We start from the raw sequence: 13,448 nt of genomic DNA on the forward strand, positions 1-13,448 counted from the left end.
AAAAAGAAATGAACAATTTGTACTCCAAGTGGCTTAGGGGGCACATGTTGGGGCTGGTAAGTCATGCAGTACATGTAAAAAATGATGTGCTGCTTCTGAGTACAAACTGCTGCAAGAGTTCAGGTGTTTCTATGACTGCTGGGCAAGAATAGTTCTCTGAATGCCCAAGTGGAACTGGGGAATGCTTGACTGGAAGATTGGTTTGTGCCTTCTTTTTTTTTTGTCTCTCTCCAGTAATTTGTTAAGGAAGACTTAAGTCAGCATTTATATTTCACCCTGGCCAAATACACAGTGAAGCACTTTGAGAGCCAAAGTGATTAACTTTATTCAGTTCTGTAGTGTTAAGGCAAGAGTTTCAGTGAAATTATAGCAATCCAAACTAAGCCCAGGGTGGTTTGCCTTGCAGTGATGGAAAGGCATGTGTTGAGTCTAGGTCTAGCCTAGATGTCTGAAGAAAAGCTGTGTCCTTTAGACAAGCTGAAATGCCAAGGCTATAAATGGAGCTTCTGTGACAGTCTGACACTTTCAAAGACTGCATTTAAAAGCACATTTAAGGATTCCACAGTAGGAAAAAAAAAGCAATGAGAAATAATTAATTCTTTTGAAAGTGCACAACCTATGTTGGCAAGGAAGTTGGTTATAATTTGCCACCTTAATTACTTTTATTATATTTGTCTCAACTATTGTATGCAAAGAGATTAAATTCCTTCTGGATTACAAGAAGAAATAATTGAAATAACTCAGACATTTTTTTAGCTGAAATACTAAAAGTGCAAGATTTTTCACTGCAGGTAATTGTCAATTAAGCTTAAAACAGTCACTATTTTTAGAATTGGGCTTTTTAACTGATAGTATGGAATGAATTGTGGCAGAAAATTTGAAAACTGAGTAAGAAATTATCAAAGCTCTTTTTATGCAAATCCTTACCTACATGCAACATTGTATGTTCATTCTTTTCAGGCTCTGGCTTTTGAAATCTCTGATGTGAAATGTGATAGTGACCTTTTTCCCTAAGACTGTTAGATATTCCATGCATTTCTGATATTGCTGCAAATTCTCTTTCTAGAGAAATAGATATATAAATATTCCAGCTGTCTTCTGACTTAGTTCCTGGGCATAAATTCATGAAGAAAAGAACATTTGTTCAGTTTCTTCTAATAGTGATGAATTTATGTGGCAGGAGATATATGTTTTAGTCCTGTGGCTCAGTACCCCTTTTGTAGTTGACTTCTGCATCTTCTGCCCCTGTTAATTTCATGTAAAAATTACCTCTGCCATATGAAAATGATTTTTATAGGCAAAATTCTGTTTAGACACAATATTTTGTAGCTGTTGTCATTCTAGATTTTTCTATACAATAGTTTTGCAAATGTTCTTACACTTAATGTTTACTATGTTCTTTTTAATTTGCTTAAAATTAGAATGTGTGATACTTAGTATTTTGCATGCACACTAAGGGTAAATCTGAAGGAACCAACATATAATCTTTAATTGAAGACATACAAAAACACACGTATAGACGACTGGAGATAGAATTTAACAAGAAATAATTTTTAATAAACTTCAAGTCTTTCTGAGGAACTTGACTGTCAGTGCTGTAGAAAACCAATTATACTTTTGAACCAGGCTTTTCAGTGTGCTTAGAACATAACCTAAAATTTGTGAGCAGAATGCTCTACTTCTGTCTAAATCTCATTTCAGTAAGGCATTTTGAGAAAGTGATACAGGTATACTTAGAAGGACTTTTGTTTATTTAGACTCTGTGGATAGAGAAAATAAAGCAACTGAGAATGATCTTTCTGTCTTTACCAGGACATGCAGGAACTATCAGCTAATAACCTCTGTGTCTCCAAAGTGAAGGGGCTTGAAAGAAAATGAGGAATCCTGGAAATCTGGGTTCTAAAAGGAAGGTAAGAAAATGGATGCAATCTGAAAAAGGAAATAGAAAAAATACAAAGAAGTGAAAAGAAAAGGAAAAGAAAAGGATCTTCTGAAGAATATGACTGTAAAATTGAACCTGCAAAGGTGGAAGTTTAAGTTTAGGAATGGGGAGTCTCCTTTTCCCATTCTCCAGGAAAAAAACCCAACTGAAATAGTAAAAGTTACTTAATCTTTCATCTCAACTTACTATCCCAGGTTAGATCAGGAGCAAACATTCTTTCCCTATCTTAACCCAGCATTATATTTTTTAAAAAATTACAAAGATCTGGAATCCATGTAATGCATATATTGGTTTCATGTAGAGGTTTATGAACCACATAGATGAGCTGACAGGAAGAAATATATGCCCTTTGTTCTGATGGAGGACTTGCTGAAAAGGAGTTACCACTTTGAAAGTTGTGGATCTTAAAATCACCATCTTTTCACCTTCCAAGTTTCTAATGAAACGTAAATAGGATGTGCTTTTCAGCATGGTTGGGCAAAAAGCCTATGCCACTGCATGATGCTTTTTCCTTGTGTTAAGTGCAATCAATAATGAGCTTTTAAAAATGACTGTTGACAGAAGTGTGAAGGGAGCATATCAATCAGTTCCTGAATAGAATGGCTCTATGTTACAAGAATTTGAGTACAGTAAATCTCAAAATCATTTAAATTAACTTGATTCTTATTGCTCCTTAATACTAAGTTAAACCATCAGTACAATACAAACAACATACAAACTACAATAAAAAGAAAAGTCTATTTAACATATTTATTTTTATCTAGATTTTCCACTGGCAGCTATTCAAAAAAAGAAAAAAGTTATTTTTCAAACAAGCAGCAGGTACAAGTGGTCTGGAAATATCAAGATGACATCCACAGATGCCTACAGGAATTATACTCAAATCATTTGCATGTAGCTGGCTGCTAAGAGGCCTTTCAGCTTTTATGTACATTGTGGTTCTTGTGGAATAGGAGGTATTTTGGATGTGTTTTGCACCAGGAGGTGCTGGTTCCTTATGATGCAAGTAAGAAAAGACTGTAAAGTATCATTCAAAATGGTGGAGTTTTGAGCTAACGCTACAGAGAAAGAAAAGTATAGCTAATTTTACATCTTAGATACTGAGAACCCTGAATAATGCATCATTGAATGGGTTAACTATCAGGCCACAGCACGTCATCCAGACCCCATCCATAAAAAACATTATCCAATTTTGATCATTTGACCTATTACTGGATTTTCTTACAAGGAAACAGCTCAGTTCAAGCTGAAAGGGTGTTCAAGTAGAAAGGGTGCTCCTACAAGACCTTCTTGCTGCACTTTTAGATAAAAGCAAGTATACCATGGTAGTATAGTAATTTCTACCATGTGGGAGCAACCTGCAGGCTCCTTTTGTAAGGACTGGTCAAGCTCATCCTGAAGATGAGCTGTGGAGTGCCCAACACAGGCTGAGGGCCACAGACAGTGCAGCCAGAGGTTCTCCCAGTGACTGCTGGGTCGGTGGGTCATTACCTCATTGATGTTCAAGCGTTGCCCAGTGAGGAGCATTGCTACATTTTAGAGAGAATCACCAGACCTGAACAGAAAATATCATGGGAATGGAAGAGAGAGGTTTGGGTTCATGACAAAAAGTCAAAAAATTCAGCTGTGGTTCCAGGAATTGAATAATTATTGTGATGACTAAATGACTTGTCTAGTGGTTAGAATATAATTTATCAGGGAGGAACTCAAATAAAAAAGAAATTAAAGATATGCTTCACTCTTATATCTGTATGTGAAATCCTCTGAAAGTACAAGGCTTCCCAGCATTTCTCTGTCCTAAAGTCTTGTTGATTCTGTCATTCTGTATTAAGAAAATATCCATTGTATTAATAATAGAGTGTGGAATAAGATATAAGTGGGAGTACCAGAGCATTGAGAATGCCAAAACTTGCAAGGAATCACTCTAACTTAATAAAAGGTTATCTTTGTAGTAAGAAGGGGATCAGTCAGGGCATAAACATTGGGATGGTGGGCTTCATAGCCTAATAGTTTTCTCTGTCTGAAAGGTACTGTCTGATAATAAAGCTCTGAAGAATAAATATGCTGTCCTAAAATGTTGCTAAGATTGTGTGGCTTTGGAAGGTCTATGTTTTTATTCTCAGTTCCTTTTTGCAGCCTGATTGGGACTCGCATTGTTAGCTTTCTCCAGCAGAGTTTCCTCCTACTGCAGTCTCTTAAAAGCCAAGTCTGTGACCACTTTAAAATGCTAAAACTTCTTGTAAGAAGTTTCTCAATCTCTTGTACAAATTCTGATTTAAGGTGTGAAGTGCACCTGGAAATTAAAATTGCAATAAATATGCAATAATGTGACTTATTGAATGAACATATTTCTAAATAATTTTTGAAATATAAATATTTTGAAACTTAACTCCCCCCCCCCAAAAAAAAAAACCCACCAATTTTTTGTTCTATTTCCTATTAGATTTAATTAAAATGTGATAGCTTCCTTCTGAACAGCTTAACCCTGAGGAAGAAATGCCAAAACAACTGCAAGCAGTAATTTGTAAACTCAACAGCCATGCAATCAACTAAGAAACTATCAAATTACTTCTGGAATTAAAATCCCATCTATGGAATTTCAAGTGAACCAAATAAGACTTAATGTTTATCATCTGTCAGACATTATTTTTAAAAGAGTGACAGGTAATTTGTGAGGGAATTTTTGACAGAAATTGTAAAGCAATTAATATTTCACTGTCCAACTAACTGTTGAGGGAAGCAGATGACAATAGGGATAAGTTTAAATAAACAGTAAGCATCTCAATTAATCTTTTCTGCTATAATCATGTATCATTTTGGAAGTGAGATCTCTGTTGCTACACTGGGTCTGAGCAAATAACTTTTAAACTACAAAAACAGCCATGTGGACAGAAAAAAAAAGAGGGGTCTTAAGAAAGGAAGCTATTGTGAACACTTAAATTACACATATCTCAATAGGTGTATGCAACTCAAAATACAGTTCTGTCCATGTGAGACTTCCTAGAGAATATCAGTGCAGAGAAAACTTCTTCAGCTTCATCAGGAACTTTCCTGCAATGCTCTTTATGAATGCTAAAGGAAGGACCAGATGTCAATTAGAGTAAAATAAATCCTGAGTAATAAAAATTTGCTTCAGTTTTTCTTATGGGAAACTGTTTTTGTATGGGATTTTGCTGCTATTTCTAAAAACACCTACACTGCTTGAGTAACAAGATATGTGAAAACAAAATGCCTGTAAGAAAATGCAGCAAAAATTATGCTAAATCTATAACTGAGAAAGTAGTCCAGGTATGATGGAATGAGAGAGTACATCTATATTTATTACTACCTAGAAGATTTTCTATCTTAAACTACATCATAATTTGATAGGAAAAAAAAGTATTCAGTCATTCATTTAAATATAGTATTTAATCCATAACTTATTACATAGTCTGCATTTGTAAACTTCCAGACTTTTTGGACAGAGAGGAATACAAACAATTAGGAAGGAGGAATTAGAGGAAAGAGGAAGGAAGAGGAATTAGAGCAAAGAATAAAACATGGATTTAGTGCAGTAGCTGGAGTGAGCAAGGATGTGAACAATGCAAAATGGAAGAACAAGCAAAAGGCCTGTTCTCAGAAGTAAAGTGTTCTTTCCTACTGCAGAAGCAATCTGAGAATAAATATCCACTTACCAGGTGATCTTTTTGTAATTTGTATGTGCAATGGACAGGAGTCATACTCAAGGGATAGAACAACTGGTGCATAATAATGCTTTTCTTTTCTAGAAGAGCTTGGGAGAAGGCAAGAATTAGAAATGCTGGGAATCAATTAATATGAATACCATACATCCAGCTGAAATGAGGGAGGACAAAGGTTGGGCAAACTTACGTTCATGCTTTGTCCTGGGTGGTGGAATAAAGACCCTCAGAAACTATTTCAAGGAATATATAAATGTCTTCAAACAAGTTTAAACTTGTGATTTCAATATTTAATTACTATATGGATGAGGGTATTGAGCCTATTATTAGCAAATCTGCAGATGACTCTAAGCTGGGAGTGTGTGTTGATCTGTTGGAGGGTAGGAGAGCTCTGCAGAGAGACCTGGAATGGTTGGATGGATGTTGGAAAGAGTGATAAATTACTGGAATTGTCTGCCTGAGGAGATGATGGAGGGTGGAGTCACCATCCCTGGATGTGTTTAAAAAAATATTGGATGTGGCACTCAGTACCATGGTTTAGTTGAGGTGTTAGGGCATAGGTTGGACTTGATGATCTTGAATGTCCCTTCCAACCTAGTGATTCTGTGATTCTGTGATAAAAATGAAATAAATACAGACTTCCAAATTTTTAACTGCAATTGTGGTTTTTTTCTCAAATTCTAATACAGTAGCATATCATATCTTATTTTCCTAAATCGTTTCCAAGTTTTTAACATTGCCTGAGTTAGCTACACATTTAGATAATAACTAGGTCTATCAAAACTTGATAACAACTTTCTACTACCTAGCTTAACAACTAAAGTCTCTGGGGCCAGAAGAAGTTCCTGATATGAGCTTTTAGAATAATATAGCTAAGAATTTTGGCAAAACACCTTTTCCTAGTTCATTGCAACTGAACTGTTTTTTTTCTTTCCTTTTCTTTTTCTTTTTTTTTTTTTTTAATAACACCTATATTTGTCCAGTTTTGCATATCATATTCCACAGTAGTATTTCCTCTGTCCTATTTGTATATCTAGCAAAACAGCTATGTGTGGTATATCTAGCAAAACAGCGATGTGGTTTTGCATTATGAAGTTAAGGTTCAGTTTCTTTGATCCCATAAGTTGTTTTAATTTTAGAATGCATAGTTCCCACTAGTTGGTTTGTTTGAGCAGTGATATTTATCTCAAGAAAGCTCTTTTTTAATTGACTGACTGTAGGCTAGATTATCATTAAATCTTGGTTATTTGAATTTTGGTCATCTAACATTAAGTTTTGTACAAAGACCACAGTCTTTGTTTTTCTGACATGATTTTTGCAGAGATATTTTCCTGTTGACAGAAAATCAAGTGACATTATATATTCTTGAGGGGCCACCTGATATACTTAACCATTTTTTGTTTAACAACATATCCAGAAGTAAATAGGTCAGAATTCAAAGTGTATTACCCCTATATAGGCAATCAGATTTTTTTTTTCCTTTTTCCTCTTTTTCTAATGATTAATATTTGTATGTAGGTTTAGTGAACATTCAATCCTTTCCAACAGTTTTTCTTTATAGAACCACTTTTTTTTGTAACAACTTCGCTGTTCCCTACACTTTCCTGAGGAGGAGAGCTTGAGAGGGATGTGCTGATCTCTTCTGCCTGGTATCCAGTGAGGTAACCTGTGGAAACAGTACAAAACTTCATTAAGGGATGTCCTGACTTTAAATTTAAAAAGAATTTCTTTAGAAAATATTAACTTACTGGACCAGAGTCCCTGGAGAGGTGGTCAACACTCCAAGACTGTCAGGGTTATTAAAGCCTTTGGATAATACCCTTAACAATTTTTTTAAACTTTTGTTCATCCCTGAAAGGTCAGAGAGTTGAACCAGATAGTTGTTTTAGGTCCCTTAAACCTGAAATATTCCAGTCAAGTCTGGTTTACCCTATTCACGTATTCTTCTGCAGCTCTGTTTATTAATGTAGACATAAATAGTTTCTAGTAACCCTAAAGCCAGCTGACAGAATACCCTGATTCCTGGTCTATGATGCTATCCTGTTTTGCTATCCAACCACAGTGACTACTTCTAAACTTAGTCCTGATGAATACCAAATACCTACAGGGATTGCTTGAAGAGTGCTGGTTCATCTGGGTAAAAACTGCATACGGGGAAATCTAGAAGCTTAACAGTATAGATCATCAAGTCCCAGAGACAGGGAATGTTCTCTGCAATTCTAATTTACTAATGTAAGCAAAGCTTTAGAGCATTTTGACTGCTGGTCTACTGGAGGGAACAATTCCTTAAGATTCCTTAAGATAGCCCACTCTTACACTAAATTGAGGCTGACTACTGATTTCCAAGAGTTAGAAGGGGGATGTAGTTAAATGAACATGAGAAGGGAAGGTACTGTGCCAGGAAGTCATTGTGGATGTGAAAAGCACACTGTACCAAAGGCAATGTATTGGTCTCCACCATAATGCTCGTCTTCCGGCTATGCTAAGATCAGAAAAAGGAAGAGGTCAAGGATTTCCTTTGAGTGATTTAGCTTTATGAAAGATCTGATATGTAAACCAAACACGACTTCTATCCTAGCACATATTGTTGATGTGTTTATTTGATTGCAATGAAAAGTTTTGATAAATTCAGGTAACAAAGGATTGATCTTACTTTTATTTTTATTCTCTTTTGTGTTTTGCTTTATTTGTATGATATTTCTTAATTGCATTTTTTTTGACACTAAATATGCTTTTGGGGACAGATTCCTTTTCACATAAGGTGTATTTTAAGATCCTGATTCTGAGGGAGATTTTGACACCTGAATGGTTGCTAAATAATGCAGTGTGGAAGATGACCCAAAGAATGGAGATTTGCATCATAAAAATGCCTATTTGTTTAAAAGAAAAGACATCAAATGATGTTCAGAATCATGCTTATTTATTCAGTGATGGCACTTGCCCTGAACTGAAGTCTTCAGGCCATTGATTCAAGTTATGCTACAGTGTGACCCTTGGTGTTTTGGGGAAGAATTCTTGTACAACTGAACAAGAAATGTGGAAGTATATCTAGCTATGTATAGATGTATATATACCTATAAGTATGTATCCTACAGCATTCAGTCCTTTATTTTATGCAATGATCATTGACAGAAAAGAATAAAAAAACAATAAAATAAATGAATGTATCATATAATGCAGCAATTCTTAAGTTTTGTTCCTTTCCTCTTCCTTTGCACAGTGCAATCTACAGGAAAATAAAATGTCTCCAGTTCCACCCATGCATAACTTTCCCTTGCAGGAGTTGGACATTTTCAACAACTCTGCTCCCATAAGTGATTCCAAATACTTGTGGGCAGCCATTTCTTTGCTCTGTAAAAGCCGCTGGCTGATTCATTTCCTTGGTTGTGTAACTACTGATAGGCATTTTTAGTAAAACCCTTTTAGCTTAGCCTTTTCCCTCTGATTTGTGATTTGGCCCAAAGAATAAGTGTCCTAGTTTAGTTCTGACCTACTTATAGTTAAATTGACAGCTTGCTGTTTGCATAGGTTTCTTTATTAAAATCAAAGAGTGCCCTCAAACCAACCAAGTTTTGAGGCAAACCCCAAAGCTGTCTTAATATCATTGATGGAATTACAGGGTAATTTCAGATATGTACCATTTCTAAAATACGTTACAAGAGAGAAAAATGCAGCTAATTCAATAGCCAATATGCATATCATAAATATTAATGTAGGAGCTATTATCGATAGAAGCCTATCCATTGTAAGAATATCAATATAATATATGTTGTAATCCTTCTTTCAAATGCAAAGCTATAAAATATCCTTAATTAACTTAGGTGATTTTTTCCCTATGGACCATGACTTTGCAAGTTTTTATTGTAGTTTTCCATAATCCAAGTTAATGGGTTTTTTTTAATCTAATTTTTGTTTTCCCCTTTTTTCAAAAAATTCAAATATTATGATTTGAAAATTTTAATTGTTTTCTTCTAGGGTCTTTAATTTTCTCTTGAGAGAAAAAATAAAAAATATTCCTCCCATCTAATTATTATTTTTCTTTTATGGCAGCAATGCTTTATTTTTGTTTCCTTTTTTTTTTTATTTTATTTATTTTTTCTTTTCAGAATCCTCTCTGCATGAAGTTTTGTCACAAAAGAAACAAAGCAGTGTATGATGACCAGGTGGTTCCATGTAAGCATATTCTTCTTGTATGCGAGGATTTTGTGCTGCATAATTCAGAGGATTTTTGAATGCAGAGTGATTGGCATGATATTTCCTTTAGTGAGCTCAGCCCTATTTATTATTTTTATATTTTAATTCACTGTTAACAGCTGCATATTCCTTCTTCTGTCAAAGAGCAAGGAAAAATCCATTTTCTGTATGGGTTTCATTTCCAACTCACTGTCTCAGCTGAAGTTGAATATTGAGGTGTCTCTGTTACTAGATGGAGAGAAGCCATCACCTTTTTTGGATCACATATTGTGCTCAACATCTTCTGTTTTCCATTCCCCTTTCAGAAATGCTTCAAACTCTGTAAAAATACCTATATGCTTGTAGGGCTTTATGCTCTTCTATAAAACATAAATGCAAGTATTGTGTCCACTTCTAGAAGTAAGGATTTTCTTTTTGATATTTCAGTAAATTAAACTGGGAAAAAGAAAGAGGAAAAAAGAGGAAAGGGAGATGCTATGTCCTGGAAGTGATGAGGTTTTATGGTCCTTAATTTCTAGGTAGGTTAATTAATTAGTCTTATGCTCAGAAAGGCAAGAAATTCTTCTCTTGACCAGTGACTAAAAATTCTTGATATGAAGAGTCTAGTAGTTCTTGGGAAACACAGAATTTTAATCTGTTTTTTCTTTTTCTTTTTCTTTTTCTTTTTTTTTTTTTTTTTTTTTTTGGAGCATTCAGGAGTCTTCTAAGCTGTATGGATTTAGGCTTTGCTAAGCTGTGGATCCAGCTCTGGCCATGTCTTAAAAGGGAAAGTGAGGAACAAGATGCGCACCAGTGCTGTGTGTGACCCTGACAGAGGAGGGGTGTGTCAGGGTCCCCCTGATGTGCAGGGGATGGCCTAATGTGTGCTTTTAGTCACAGAGAGCACAAACCAGAGGGTGTCCTGTGTGGAGGTGACTACTTTATGCTGTGTTGAATAGAACAGCATGAATTAGAAAGCAGAGACACTGCTGCACTCTGCCTCATGAAGGTTCCAGAGGGGGTAAAAGTAAAGTCAACTTAAAGCACACCCTACAAGGAATGAATTTTAACTTTTAAAAAGCTTCAACTTACAGCAGCAACACAAGATGCACTGATATTGGTTGGGGTGCCTTACACTCCAGAGAGCACTACCCATCTATTTTTCAACAGTTCTTTTGCCCACTGTGTGGTGATGCAAACACCATCTGGGCTTTTTAGGACTCTCTGCCAGTTAAGAAAAAGAATTTGCAGCTTTTGAGATGACACAAAAAGGGTAAAAGTGTTTTATGTCTAATATTTTGAGTTCTTTCAAATTTTAGTCACTTATTGATGACATTAGTATGGGCTGCGTGCCAGACACCCACCAAAGCTCTATCACTCTCCTCTGCAAATGGACAAGGGAGAAAAAAATACAATGAAAGGCACATGAGTTGAGAGAGGAACAGGGAGCCATCACTCACTAATTACTACCATGAGCAAAACACACTTGATTTGAGGCTATTAATTGAATTTGTTACCAACCAAGATTAGAACAGGATAATAAGAAGTAAGCTGAATCCTAAAAACACCCTTCCCACAGTGTACCCTTCTTGCCAGGTTCTACTCCTCCCTTTCAGTGGTGCAGAGAGACAGGGAATTACAGATTGCTTCTGCTGCCTCTCTGGGAGAGGAGCTGTTGTTCCCCTCTTCCAGCATGGGATCTCTCCCACAGGAGACAGTCCTCTACAAACTTCTCCTGTGTGAGTCCGTCCTATTGACAACAGTTTTTCACAAACAGCTCAAAAGTGGGTCACTTTTCCATAGGGTACAGTCCTTCAAGAACAGTCTTCTCCAGTTTTGATGCCTCGGAGGGTCACGAATCCTGCTAGGAAACCTGCTCAAGGGTGGGTTTCTCTCTCCTTAGCTCTGCAGGTCCCTGCCAGGACCCTGCTCCAGCATGGGCTTCCCACCCATCACAACTTCCTTTCAAGCATCCATCTGCTCTGGTGTGGATATCCTCTCTCCACAGGCTGCAGGTGGATCTCTGCATCCCTGCAGTCCTCCATGGGCTGCAGGGGCACAGCTGCCTCGCCATGGTCTGCACCACGGGCTGCAGGAGAATCTCTGCTCCAGTGCCTAAAACACCTCCTGTCCTTCCTTCTCCAGTGACCTTGGTGTCTCCTCACATCTGTTCCTCTCACATATTCTCATCCCACTGTTCTCTGGGTGTATTACTTCTGTGCGACAACTTTTCTCCCTTGTATTTTATCACAGGGGTGCTGCTACCGTCACTACCATCACCATGGGCTTCTCCTTGGCGAGCAGTGGGTCCATCCTGACTCTGACAGACATGGGAGAAGCTTCTGGCAGCTTCTCACAGAGACCAACCCTGTACCACTCCTGCTACCAAAACTGGGCCACAGAAACTGAATACATAGTGCCAGAAGCCAGGAAACATATTGCTGCTGCTGTACGTGTTATATACTAAAATCAAAACAGCTTCAGAAATATAGCATCAAGTTTTGGTTTTCCTAATGAATTCCACTTCCTCCAAGTTTTGAGAGTAAGGAAATGGTTCTATCTTTATTGTGCCAAATGTTCATGGCAAGGGATGGAAAGGACATAAGAATGCTGAGCTTTTGTTTTAAGTGTCAACCTAATTCTACCTCGGGGAAAATATTTTGAAACTACCCTTGAAGTTACCTTGATGGATTAGAATTGTAATAAGAAGAAAGTTACATGGGAGAACTGACAGTCTGCTGACCTGCTTTGCTGAAATAACAACGATCAGAGAAGCCATTTTCAGTGGTTAATTTAATTTTCTGACAAGTATGAATAAGCATAGATGTTGAAGGTCAAATTCTACTAAGAAGGCATTATATACTGCTTGTGTCCAAAGACTCACCAGCAATTAGAGATCAAATTCATGTCTCTCTCTAATTGACAACAGTCTCATACTAAAAACTTCCACTTATTTTCTAAACTCTTCAGGTATGGACTTCAAAGTTATAGAACTAGTCATCTAAGTGGATGAAGAAGTTTGCTGCATTATACAGTTACAATATATCTAAAGTGTTGTCGTCTCCCTGGAATATAAATAAATATTTTATCTATATCGCTTAACAGCTCCACTAATAAAAAACTGTTAAAAATCCTCTCTCCTTTTTCTCTTGTTTCCTTCAGAAATTCACTTTGATGACCATTTTTTTTTCCTCTGAAGGGAGTTAGAAGATTTTCGATTTACACTTGTGAGGGTTAAGGGATTTTTAAATTTTTTTTATACCACACTTTCACCTTTACATGTTATCTTACTGATCAAGATCAGATGCAAAACCTTGCCATCAGACTGGCTTTAAGAACACTCAAGAAACTAGTCCTTTCTCTATTTTTCCTTTCATCTTTCCTGTCCTCTGTTCTCCTGTCCAATTCTAGCTCTGACTATGTAGCCTCTCTTATCTCAAAATTTCTTTGTTTATCAAAATAAAACTCAAACTTCAGATTATTTTACTGATTTTTTTTAATTTGGGAATTTTAATGTTTAATTTGGAAGCAAGTGATGGTGGTGTCACCCTACATTTAAAAAATATTTCCTTTTTTGAAGATAAGAAATATATTTGAGAAAATTAAAATCTTTGTCATCCATCAGCACACCTACAAGTGCTGTGAATTCCGTT

The 13,448-nt window shown here is 36.4% G+C and overlaps 1 long non-coding RNA gene across 1 annotated transcript in view; it reads left to right on the forward strand.

Moving 5' to 3' along the window:
• Nucleotides 1-13,039, forward strand: part of LOC121469217 (uncharacterized) — a 32,019-nt gene extending 18,980 nt beyond the window's left edge. The window contains exons 2-3 of the long non-coding RNA XR_012054135.1: nucleotides 1,813-1,910; nucleotides 12,049-13,039. This is a non-coding gene — a long non-coding RNA (uncharacterized lncRNA). The remainder of the gene's footprint in view (nucleotides 1-1,812; nucleotides 1,911-12,048) is intronic.
• The last annotated feature ends 409 nt before the right edge of the window (nucleotides 13,040-13,448 follow it).

Source organism: Taeniopygia guttata, chromosome 2, assembly GCF_048771995.1.
Source record: "Taeniopygia guttata chromosome 2, bTaeGut7.mat, whole genome shotgun sequence".
NCBI classification, from domain to species: domain Eukaryota; kingdom Metazoa; phylum Chordata; class Aves; order Passeriformes; family Estrildidae; genus Taeniopygia; species Taeniopygia guttata.